At 40.9% G+C, this 13,097-nt stretch overlaps 1 protein-coding gene across 1 annotated transcript in view; it reads right to left on the bottom strand.

Annotated features, from left to right (window-relative positions):
- Positions 1-13,097, bottom strand: part of tmem132e (transmembrane protein 132E) — a 327,452-nt gene that overhangs the window by 270,906 nt on the left and 43,449 nt on the right. The window lies entirely within an intron of this gene.

Genomic DNA, 13,097 nt, shown 5'->3' on the forward strand with positions numbered 1-13,097 from the left:
ATTTGCATCAGTGGCTAGATACATCCTTAACGAACAGTCCTCAACAAGTCATTTTGGGACTCGACGAGAAATGCTTTGTTGGGATTTAAAGAAAATAAACAAATCAAGCAGACCACAGTTTAGATTTTGAATCACATTTCAATGCAGCTCCACACTTCATTTAGGTTGTCCGAGCATTCGATTCAGAGAAAAATAATAATCCCAAAAAGGCACAAGTATTACAGAAGCATTAAAACTGCTGTGGCTTTGAGCATTTACTCTTCCAGCTGGAAGTTTTTCATTTTCAGTGCAATCTCTTCGGCGTGACCCGGACTGGAACCGGTTCAAATCGCCCCGTCGTCTCTGGCTTTGTGACTTACATTCTTTGGAGGTGATTAAAAAACGTTTCTTGCGTCGCTCCAGATAAGAAAAAATATAACTCGCGACACAAGGTCGTCCATATTGCGTTGCTGTCGTTTAGTCTGACTTTAAGGACGTAAGCTGTTGACACGTGAACCGTCAAACTTTGTCAAACTCGGAGAAAAAAAAATCCTTGACAATTCAGAACAGCATCAGAAGCTTCAGCCCAGAAAGAAAACAGTTTTCATATTTAATAGAGACGTCTACGTGAGGGCTGTGAAGTTATCTGAATGAAAGGCAACCCTCCGGCCATTCACAGATGAGTGTCCTCTCTGGCCTGACTTTCATTAAATATGCACCTGTATTTCACACTGACATGAATTTGAGTATTTTAAATCCTTAGAAAACATGAAACCACAACTTTTTTAACTTTTAAAAAGGACACAAAGATGTCTGACACAACAAAAGAGGAACAGTTATCCTCCATTAAATGAACAAGCTACATGCATGTGACCCATTAACATAACATAACAACTCCTAAGAGATTATTCCCCTTCTTTAAATATCGTGTGTTTGACTTTGAGCTGGGATGATAACTAATTACAGCATTGAATTGTTATTCATTTATTCTTCCGTTATTATCTTGTGTTTGTTATTCTTCCGTTATTATCTTGTGTTTGTTAGTGGAGAGACACCAGATTGCACTCGGTCCCACTTCCACTCAATTTAACAAAACGGCGTCTCAAACTGTCGCCACCGCAGTGTTTCCCGACATACGTGGACGAAGCCGGTTGTTTTTCCAGCCGATACGAGACATGAAATACGACATGAGATGTAGAAATGATTTCTGTCCTGAGATTTGTAACACGAAAAGTCAAAATTCAATAACACTTCATCAACAAAAGTCCAAAAATGTAATACCACACATGGGTGACAAAAACAATCTCCCGCTCTTCTTTTGGGTTTGCTCAATAAAACGCAGCGTCGGAGAGATAACATTTTTCATTATTAACAAAGGCTCAGACAATGCATAATTAGGATCAGAACCGCGGCTTTAGGAGGCCTTGGTTCTGCTGAATTACATTTGCTGCACATAATGACTTTGGCCAAAATAAGCCCCCCCAAAACAAAAAGCAGCACACTTAACCCGGTCTGCTTGTTTGACTGCTATCTCCGCTCTCCGCTCCACCTGGGAATTGAACTCAATCTAATGAGGAATACTGATTAATGAGAAACGTGACAAACAGCGGGTGAGCCTCGATCAGAGTTTTCCCCGGATCCACCGGAGGATGGGGAGGGTGCTGGTTGGTGGGTGGGTGTGTTTACCCAAACTAGAATTAGTGACTACTGCTTTTAAAACCTGGCAAAAAAAAAACAAAAAAAAAAACATCTCTCAGGGTCAAAATAGTAGGAGAAAGAAAGGAAACCTTCACAACAGGCACTCAATCACCAAACAGTTCTGGGAACCCCCTGAGAGGAACTACTCCCCTGGAAGTTCCTCCTAGAGTTACACACCTTTAAAACGTTTTTTTTTTTTTTTTCTCTCCTGTTTGCATATATATATATAGATATATATATCTATATATATATTGACAATAGGTGAAGGGTGAAGGGACGTAACCCGGCCAACCGCCGCTGCAGTGCAGTCGCGTTTAAACCCTCTGGTACAAAGAGTACATCAGAAACTAAAAGATGCAGTTCGTATTTACACCATTTTCTGAACCTTTGGCACGTTTTAGTTGAATTACTGCAGAAAGGTACACCCAGAGGTGGAGCGATATGGTTCGTCTCATTTGCCACGACCTTTTTTCCCTCTTTTCAGACCAGTTAGAACACCGACTGCACAATTTTGTATTTAACGGCAGTCAATTGTAAGAAATGTACGACCTTGATATTGATTTTAGTGACAGCACCGCTTGCTTGTTGTGAAGTAGTAAAAGTAGACTGAAGGTCTGTATTTGCCCAATCAGCACAGCTCCGTAAATCAAACAGCACCCTGACACTTTCTGGGCCACTGGTGAGAACTCTTACGGGGACAAAGAACTTTTTTTTTTTTTTTATTGAACCCGTGAAGTTTAAACTCGGTGTGCGAAAGTGAAAGTAAAAGTTTGAAAAATGGTTTATGGAAAAAGTTGCTGCGGGGGTCCCTTAGCAACACAACATTTCATGACAGTAACGAGACCTGCTGTAACGATCTCAAAATATAAACCGTCAGTAAACAGTCACATTTGGAAGGATTTTACTTTGAATATATAATTTTCTTTATTTGAATCAAACACTTAAATTACGAGAGGAATGAAAACACCTTATTGCTTGTGTGCTGTGTCTGCTGTACGCTCCTGTTTCTTACAGCTGACTGCAATCTAACGCACATGACACTGTGACATTAATCCAGATTAAAAGATTAGACTACACATGTAACTGCCACAGTATCCACAAATCCTTAATGAGAAGCGTCAGTCTTATAATGACACCGCAGCAGACAATAAGGTCAATTAAACTACTTGCAATCATACCTGAAGATGTCGACTTTTTCACAGCTATTTCTTTTTTTATTTTTGTCAAGCCAGGTGTCATTTTTTTCTATCAGCTGTGTAAACCAATTATTTCCACATTTCACTCCCGGCACCAGCTCCGTCCTGCAGCCAGCTCAGGTATAGGCTGGGATTCGGTTCAAGATGTAGTGCAGTGTGCTGCTGTTGCCGTGATGTCAGATATTTTAACTTGGCTGGAGCGTTATGCTGACTCCTGCAGTCCACTGTCAAGACCGAGACAGTTAGATCTGTTTATTTCACGGCTGATCTCGACACACGAGCGCCTCGGAGGAGCCACAGACATTTCAGGTTTTCAGTCCTGTCAAGAGCTGCACTGGAAGGACTTCAGTGATTAGCAGCTACAGGAAGGAGGGAAATAATTAGGGAAAACACTTGAGTGGCGTTTGGCAAAGCAAACTTTGTACAACGCCGAGCCAACTAAAGGACATTATTATTTTTTTTTCCTTTTCTGATGGTAGCTAATCCAATCTACGAACCGGGCGCTGATAAACATCGCACAGAGTGATGTCATGACGTTTGAGCTGCTTGTATAAGTGGCTGCATTAATTAGACTGTGACTAAAACGTGATGACTAAACTTTTACATCACAGAATACAAACAGAAGAACTGAATCATTTAAAGTTTTGATAGTCAATTGAAGTAATTTTTCAGTAGCAATGCCATAAATGAACTGTTCCAATTACTTAAATGTGACTACGAGCTGTTCTGCACTTATTCTTCTAAATTACTGACCAGAATATCAATGGAAAAAAAAATGTTATCTGTGTTAAGAGAATGAAGAGAAGTCCAGTTGCCTTCAGGTAACTCTTAGAAATGAACAGTGTGCACAGAAATAATACAGATGGATTCTAAATGTGTGCAAATCAGAAAAACTCTGGCTTGTTTGAATATGTATTTTCAGATAAGGGATTTGAATAAAACGCCGGAACATACGACTCATTTGAACTCGTTAAGTCGTAGAAGATAAATTCACAGACAAAGCGGGCTTTAGACAAATTCTATGGGCCACAAAATAAAAAGAAGCTTAAAGCAACAATCTCCAAGATTTGTATTCAAATAAATACCCGTTATGTTACCGTCTATGGCCAAATGAGGTAACACGACAGTGGCGGAGACCGTGGCCCACTGATGAAAGCCTCGGCCCGAGTTTCACAATTTTCACAAAAATCACAAGTGGCGCATCGTTGGTGACGAGTTTTCCATCATCCAACGGTGGTTGTTGGAACGGAGAGGGTATTGCGTCCCAATAATCATACTACCGTGCTTTTTTAGTATGCCCCAATAAAAAGTGTCTGAAACGCAGTATGCCAAAAGTACCAGGATGTTCTACTACATCTGGTTGTATTTGGCAGTATGCAGGCCGGCATGCTACTCTGGCCGCTCTGACCCACAATCCTCTGCACAGCAGGAGATATGTCACATCAACTGAGACCTCCAACAGAGTTGGTGGCGCTGATGATCCGCCTGGGTAACATAAAAAAACAAAAAAACAAAAAAAGAATAACAAAAAGAAGAGGCATTAAAAAAAAAAAAGTGTAACGTTAAGCACGGTGCTCGTTCCAAATCACATTCGAAGGTCAAACTAAGGATGTGCATTTCTATGATGAAGTAGTGTGTCCCAATATGCATGCATCCTCTCATGCAACAGTATTTACTTTGTAAGAGTAGCTGTAGTACCTACTGAAAGTAAATAGAAAAAGCCCAACTGCAATTCCCTCTTATCCCCATAGGTGCCGCCGAAAAGAACAAAACTGAGATATTCTAAATACTTTAACAAAACAAGCAATATGGAAGTTTTTCTTCAGTTTTTTTGCAGTTACAGCTAGACTTAAGGACTAATCCATAGTGTTTAAATAAATCTTTAACTCTGTGATTTGTCACAATGCTATGGTGCTGCAACAATTTGTTGAATAAACTGTTGAAAAATAATAATCTCCAATCATTTTGCCAATAGATTTTTTTGCGAATCATTTTTTACGAAAACACTCGCCGGTTCCATCTCATATTTTCTGTTAGTAAACTGAATATCTTTCAGGGTTTGGCCATTTGGATGGAAATTCAGCTCAAATTCTCAAATAATTACACACACGGATAAATACTGTACAGTTATTATCAAGAAAAATATCAAATCCTCAGCGATTTAAGAGGTACATTTAAAGCACCGTGTTATCTCCCAGGTCCCTGTGGATTGTGTTGGCCGTGAACAAATCACATTCTAACCTCTTATCTATTTAGAGTCTACCAAACCAAAAACCCCCTTAGACAGGCAGTCAGGCAGAGAGACAGAAAGACAGAGCCAATAAATTCTCATGAAACCTCTCAGGCCTGCACACATCACTGGGCGAATTACACTCATGGACACACGGACACCAAGACACACTTCATCACAACTACATCACACGGTATAGCAGAGACGCCTGCAGATCTTCGCTTCGCCATTCGAATCCAATATAACGGCACAAAACGGGTCAAAAATATTTGTTTGCGTTGAACGACTCTCAACATCCTCCATTTGCATATTTATTGTCTTTACTGAATTCATTAGCACGGTGAGTCCATGGCCTGATTATGATTTAACTGTTAAGTGATGACAGCACATTTTTATCAGCTCGGCAGGTTTACGCCTTCAAAAACAGCCAAATAAATAAATGGGAGACGAACCGACAAAACAGTGGCCCATTAAATGCAGAGATAAAGTGACAGACCAAAGACTGCCCCATTAAAAAATAAACACTAATCGGGTAAATACTGGACCATTAACTACAAGCAGACTGGCCCATTAGGTGCCAAGATAGAGGGACAAATTAAGACTTGCCCAATTCATAATCGAGACTCCATGACTTAAGAGTGGCTCGTTAAGTATTTAGTGTGGCTGAATAAAGTTTGGTCTGGTAGACAGAAAAAGAGACCAACCAAATAAAACACTATCCTTAAATTCTTTGACAGATGTATTTAACGCTGGAAAAAAAATATCTAATCTCTAATTTTAGAAAAGAATGATTTAATGGATGAGTTCAGTTTCAGTCAAGAGTAGTACCCCAAAAAACATCTTTGGTACCGAACGAAATAAATGTGTAGAATTGAGATTAGAAAACTGCCGCAAACTAGCATTGAACGTTTGGTCCATTTTTAACAGTTTACAATAAAACCAGTAGCTTTCCTGAAGTCTTCGCTAGGATAGCAGATGACAGATTATTGGTCGAGAATCAGTCGAGCACGTTGCCCTGCATAAAATAGCAAATATTCATTCTTACAATTTGTCTGTTTCATCAGTTCAAAAACCAAACTATAAAGTGAGTTTTTGGCTTTAGAAATGTCAATGAGCGAATTGGCTAGCGCTTGTAGCTCAGAGTACTGCTGAGGCTGCCTCAAAGTCTCATCAAATCACCATGGCATTACATTAAGTTTCCAACATTACCAAGTCCTGGTCAAGCTCTTTCCAAGGAAGCAGCTGTCAGTGTTTAATGGGCGAGTGCTTACCCAGTCTGTCTGAGGCAGACCAACTTAACACTGGCACATTAAATATTGAGACCTACTGACTAAACACTGGCCCATTAAATGCCAAGGTAGACCAACTGACTGAACACTGAAGCCGACAGATGGACCCGACAGCGCAGCATCTGTTCAGCACTTTTGTTCTGGCTGACGGGGGAGGCGCTCGACGCTTGACCACGGAAGCGGCGTCCCCATCATTGCCGACAGCTGAGAGAGCAACATGAAGTGGACCGCATGCTGGCCACAGGATTTTCAGATGCTGGGCCTCAATATCGGGGTCCGCCAGATTGCAAAAAAGCGGAGGGAACAAAACCACAATTTTGCGGGCAGGAAGCTGCGATCGGAGGCGTGTCATTTTTGTTTTGCAACCAGAGGTGGCTCCACACCTCGTAAAAATAGTGTTTAACAGTTCAGATCTCAAAAATCCAACAAATAAAGGACCCCGAACAAACGTTCACCAAGAGACTGCGTTGAGTTTGGTGAATTGATCACTGAGTATTGTGCTTCATATCTATGCCAGAAATTCCAGTTATCACTTTTGATGTAGCTGTCATGATTAGAATTACAAAAGCAGTGATATAAAAAAAAGAGAAGTGGGGTAAGAGAAACACTCCGAGTCACAAAGAGGGTAACGATGAAAGGACGCAGAATGAAACGCAAAGACAGAGAAGACGAGTAACGGATAAGTTGTTTGAAAAGAAAAGGCATGTGAGTGAGGAAGATGAAGAGAGACGGACGTGTTGGAGTTTGACGTGACATCAGCCTAGTTTGGATTCGGGAGCCGAGAAGCATTTCCATAACAGAACTGGTGTCAATTGTGCCAGCCGGAGTTCTTGTTATTTTATGATTTGACACTTTCTACAACCAGGATGGCGAATCCATTTATATAGAGCTGCAGAAAAGCTTCTCTCAAGATGTACATAATAGAGTCAGAGAGCCGTTTTGAAAGCTTTGCGATTTTTTTTTTTTTTTTTTTTTTTTTTGTCCAGTCCGCTGAGCAATGTGGGGCTTTAAGGGGCAACACCAGAATGATAACTTGTGAGGGTAGAAGGTAATTTAGGTCCACGCTTCGGGGAAAAGCGGATGCAAAAAGAGAGCTCGTTTCAGCCCCAACCCCGAGAGATCAATGCGAGGGGCTTACAACAGAGGAAGCGCAAAATAAGCTGTAACTCAAACTCAGGATGGGCTCTGCACTGTCCCCGAGGTAGACGCTGTGTAATCCATAATCGGACAGCAACTCAAACAATTGTACCGGCCAAACACTGCCGGCGTTTTGTTGGTTTGATCAGCATATAATGGTGTGTGTGTGTGTGTGTGTGTGTGTGTGTGTGTGTGTGTGTGTGTGTGTGTGTGTGTGTGTGTGATTGGTTTTGATTGGTTTTGCGATGCATGTGAGGACCGACACTTGTCTACTAGTTATTGTGTTCCTTCAGCCATCCTATCCTCCCTTCTCGTGAAGCCACGTTTAACCCCGAGGGAGACGGTTAATAGCGGTTTAGTTGAATATACCAACACTACAGGCTTCAAATTAATATTCCAACGTTGGATTTCACCTTCCACCGCAGTACTGGGACGTTGTACATGTACATAGTAATAATATATACTAACCGGGTAAATACTGGCCCATTAGTTACATAACAGACTGGCCCATTAGGTGCCAAGATAGAGGGACAAATTAAGACTTGTCCCGATTCATAATGGAGACTCCATGACTCGCTCGTTAAGTATTAAGTGCGGGTGAATAAAGTTTGGTCCGGTAGACAGAATTGGGACCAACCAAATATAACCAGCAAATATTTGTTTTTGAACGGATGAAACAAACTGTACAATGTGGATTTGTGGCCTTAGAAATATTCATAAACTACCATTTGTAGCTGCCTCAAAGTATCCTCGCATCACAATGGCATTGCAGTCAGTTTCCAACAACACCAAGTCCCGGTCGAGCCCTTTCCAAGGAAGCAGCTGTCAGTGTTTAATGGCCGAACTGGACCACACCTTAAATCACCACTACAGTACCGGATTGATGGGTCGTACGCGGACACACAATCAATAGCGTGACCAGCGATGTTTGCTTGGCCGAAAAGGAGGCTGCTCGCCCAACGGTATGTTTTCTCTCAACAATTGCACCGAAAACATGAAGGACAGAACATGAGCACCCCACGCTGAGCATTCCCAAGTGTCGCAGCTCCTACCCTGCCCAGGGTACTTTAAGGTCACCCGCCTCCCTGAACACGTACCGACATGTTTTGGAGTCTGGGCACATCAGGTTTAAGGCAGCTTCGGAGACTACACGAGTCAGCACCGTACGTAAGCTGTAAACAAATATAAATCCACATTAAGAGGACTTAGCCTGCGCTTTAGGTTTAGTCAGGGTTACTTTGAGGTACAAAATGCTTTTTACCTTACACCAGAGTCCGGAGCTTAAACAGCAGCTTCCCCCAGCACCGTGATGCTCTGCAATATCCCAGCGTTTTGTTTACACGAGATGCAGGTACGAGATACGAGTCTGCAACGAGTGTTGAGCCAGCTAATGGATGTTCAGTCTCATGTCGACTGTTTTGCAAAGATCAAACGGCGGTCCGAGACGGAAACGGTTAGAACGGGTTTTTAAAGAGGTTTAAGGAACCGGACAAATTTGAAAAGGCAGAGTTGGAGGTAGATGGTAGTTCTGATACAATGGAGGTTACGACTCCAAGGGGTTGAATGCCAAAATAGTGTCTTCAAAAGTATAAAACAGGCATGTGAAAACCTATTCCATCACCTTTTAATTGGGCGATTTGAGAGCCACAGCTTGATTTGAGGGTCGAGGTTCGAGTTAACAACATGTAAAGATGAGGATTGTCGTGGAGCAATAGGAGAGACATTAGGCTGTGACTGTGTGTGAATGCTGCAACAGGATACTACACTACTTGGAACAAACAGCGCTTTGTTTATTCGAAAAGCTGCTTAAAGCTGCGCGGTCGGTACTGCACACTTTTGTTTTTATTTTATTTCTTTTATCATCCCTTCTGTGTCATTACATCTGCTTTGATTTGTCATTCTATTATCCAGCCATGCAAACATGGTTTCAGCACTCTCAGCTCTGTTTTTGAGAGATAGTTTATCACCAAGAATAATTGAATAGAGATCTTGTTTTCGGTTGCAGCAAAATTAAATCATTTTTGGATGGAGTGCACACTGCTACAAATCAGGAAGATAAAAATGGCCAAAACAATATTTCATTTTAACCTTTATAAACCCGTCACAGGCTGACTTATGCATAGTTTCTTATTTCCATAAAAAATATTGTTCCATTATTTCCATATTTTACACCTGTGATCTCTGCAGGTGTGAATTTTGGACCCAAAGTAGCAGATAAATGTTAGCTATTATATTTACATTGATGAATACCAACTACGCTGGAGAAAAACAATATATCTGTTAATGTGGTTTGAGTTTGGGTGATTTTCTCTTCAATTTCAACCACATTGAAAGAGGCGTTCATAAATAAATTCAATAATGTGGAGTTTAAAGCAAACAAAACACATTATTTGTTTTATCGCAGATGGCGTGAACACAAAGAAACAGTCGGCCTGTGAAAATAATAGGCAAAAGTGAGTAACCATTCAAATGTAAATTAAGTAACTGCTATTTAAAATGTTACTACAGTGTGAATATCACGACTGAAACTCATTCTAAAGTTGACTGTATGTGCGTGTTTGCATGTGTTAGACTACGGCACACTACAGTGCGCATATTAAATGTAATCAAGGTCATAGCAACAAACGAGGCAAATAAAACCGGGGTCGAACATGTTTCCGTGGTTACCGGCTTCTGGGTAATCACTTGTGGGTGTTTTAATTTGTTTTTGAATACTCCAACAGTGTAGATATTTGCAAATGCTGCAGCACAACTCACCTTAAGTTAACGAAAGAGCGATCAACAGGGGAGAAATATGCAGTTTGATTACGTGGACGCCGAAGAACCCTTTCTACCGGCTTCCACCGTATGTTTGCATGCTGGCAGCAGATATGATGAAAATAAATAAATAAAATCGACGCTTGTAAAACGTCAACACATGCTGTTCGTCGAAACGTGCGAAGGAGAAGGCGCTGACGGTGTGTCGGTTTAATTGAAATGACACAGAACTGTCACTCAAACCTGACGCGGAGGCAGAAGCTGCTACACTCCTGCTCAGACGCAGGCAGCGACGGGAAGGGATTTCACCTGTTTTTATTTTCCTTCAAACGTTTTGGCTTTTTTTTTCTGTTTAAATCAGTTATTCAAAAATGAAAACCTAAATTAAAAAACATCCAGAGTTCCTGTTTTTGTTTTTTTTACCTTCCGTGTTCAGTTATGTAACTTGGAAATGCCAGCTATTATAAATTTAAGTTTACTCGTATAAAAAACATCTAATATTACTTGTATACAGCCATGAGCACGAGAATATTGATGTAGGAAGTGATGCTTATCAAAGTTTACGATTGCCTCATGGCATTTTTAGATTGCATTTTTGCACTATAATATTGAAGTACTTTGATTCGTGAGGTACATACTTTGCTGAAAATCCCTGTTGAAAAATGTTTTTTTTTGGTTTTTTTTGACAGTCCAAACACACAACAGGAACCGAAACCATCAGCCAGTTTATTAATTGGTCCAATCGACAAAACCAATAATCTGCTTTTTTAATTCCGGTTGGACGGCGACCAAACTGCTCAGATCCTCTCGAGTATCAGAAAACGACTTGTGATTCGCTGCCATATTTCAATACTTGAGGAACAAAATCTCAGCCAAGAATAAGCATGCAGCGTGCGTGTAGTAGCAAGATCTGATCACGCTTGTGACATCGAAGGGGCATGCAGTGTGTGTGTGTGTGTGTGTGTGTGTGTGTGTGTGTGTGTGTGTGTGTGTGTTATTGCATTTTGAGAGGATTGACGACAGTTTGTGACACATTGGTGTAAAAACTGTCAACAAGAAAGAAGATCAAAATTTCTGCTCCATTTTCCCAAACAAATGAAATTCAGTTTCATGTAATTTTCTCCTTGTTAAAATGATTTTTAGATTATAGGTAGTGGAAAAAGTTCTGCATCTGCACTGACAACGAAAATGTTTGAAGAATCCCCAGCACTAATTTTGACAATTAATGAATCATTAAAGTCAGATTTTTTAAAAAAAGAAAAAAGACGCCGTCTTCCTGCTTCTAAATTTTGCGAATTTGCTGCTTGCTGCTGGTTTGGGAAATGTTGCCTGGACAAAAACAAGCAGTTTAAAAGAGGACGGAGGCTAAAAGGAAAACTGTTGTTGATCATTTTTCATCATTTTTCTGATCGTTGTAGACCAAACGATTAATTAATAGTGCAAATAACTGCCATCAATCACCACGTCCAACTTTCTAACTGTCATCAATCATGACAGTTAAACAACAAACGAGCCAAATTCCCTTTGACGGGACGGACAAAGAGCCGTCTATGTCAGTGAGCGCTTCTGCTCCGAGTTGGCTTAAATGTCTCGGCGTGATTCCTGATGTGACACGGACCTTAATTTGACCACAGACTGGAGTCTTCGGGATCCACAAGTCGCTCCACTTGCTCTCAACAAGGACACAGAGACGGAGAGACAGTTACAATGTCCAATCTGGCCAGTCCATTATCGCGGGGCGCAAGGGGAGGGGGGAGGGGGGGAAGCAATAGGGTTAGATAAGTCTTCAAATCTTAAGTCTTTTCCTTTAGAAAAGAACCGCTGAATGGAAAGACTTCCATCACGGCCCGCGGAGCCTCAAAGCAGGAGTTTCTTTTTTATGAGGAGGGCAACTACAAACATTTGTAAAAAAAATAAAATAATAAAGTATGTGGTTTGTTTTCTTCTGGTGCACTTTTAGGAATGCACGCAAGCATGTAGATTTGCCCTCCGAGCACATGATGTCAACTGGACGGAAAATGGAGTCAGTTAAGAGGGGGTGGGGGGGGGAGCGGTTGGGGGGGTGCGGGAGGGGGGGGTGGAAAGGAATTAAACACTCTTTTAAATCCCATTTGGTGACATCTGGTACCATTTTAGCGCTTTGAATAGCTTTTCCAAAGTCTAAGTGAAATGATTTAATAATTAATGCCTTTCTTAGTGCGCTTTGCCTTTGTGCTTATTTGGCCGAAGCCGTCGCGTAATGATCCGGCTGGAAACCGTTCATTACATTTCAGACGGCGACCCAGTAGCTTCGAGGGGAAGAAGAAAGAAAACGGTCGCTTTCATGGAGATAATTATTCACGACTTGGTTTTTGTATTTTTTTTTATATATATATATATATATATATTGCATTTAAAGACGCACTTTTTTTTGTTGTTGTTTAAAAGGGGATGAAACAGAATGAGAAAATAAAAAAAATTGGTAAGAGGGTTATAAATAAAAACACTTTGTGTAAACGGTACTAAAATGTGTTGCACGAGTTAGGTTCCGACGTACAAATGCTCTGTAAAGTTCATAAATCTGTTGCGGGAGATTTATTATACAAAAGGATGTTTGGACAAGTAAAACTGGTAGGACGGCAATGTCTTCACGCACGTGACTGACCGGAGTCAAAATCTTCTTGGCGTATATATGCATGTATCGTACATGTCGCCTGCCTTATTCCAGCCTACGTAAAATAGGGCATGTTGATAGTGTGGAGCGTTTACTCCTTTAGCTTGGCTTGTTTGGAAGGTGAAAACAACGAATTTGACTGAATATCTAAAGCGAGA

The sequence above is a fragment of the Embiotoca jacksoni genome, unplaced genomic scaffold, assembly GCF_022577435.1.
Source record: "Embiotoca jacksoni isolate LCO1_2020_lvr unplaced genomic scaffold, fEmbJac1.0.p SCAF_13, whole genome shotgun sequence".
NCBI lineage: Eukaryota > Metazoa > Chordata > Actinopteri > Embiotocidae > Embiotoca > Embiotoca jacksoni.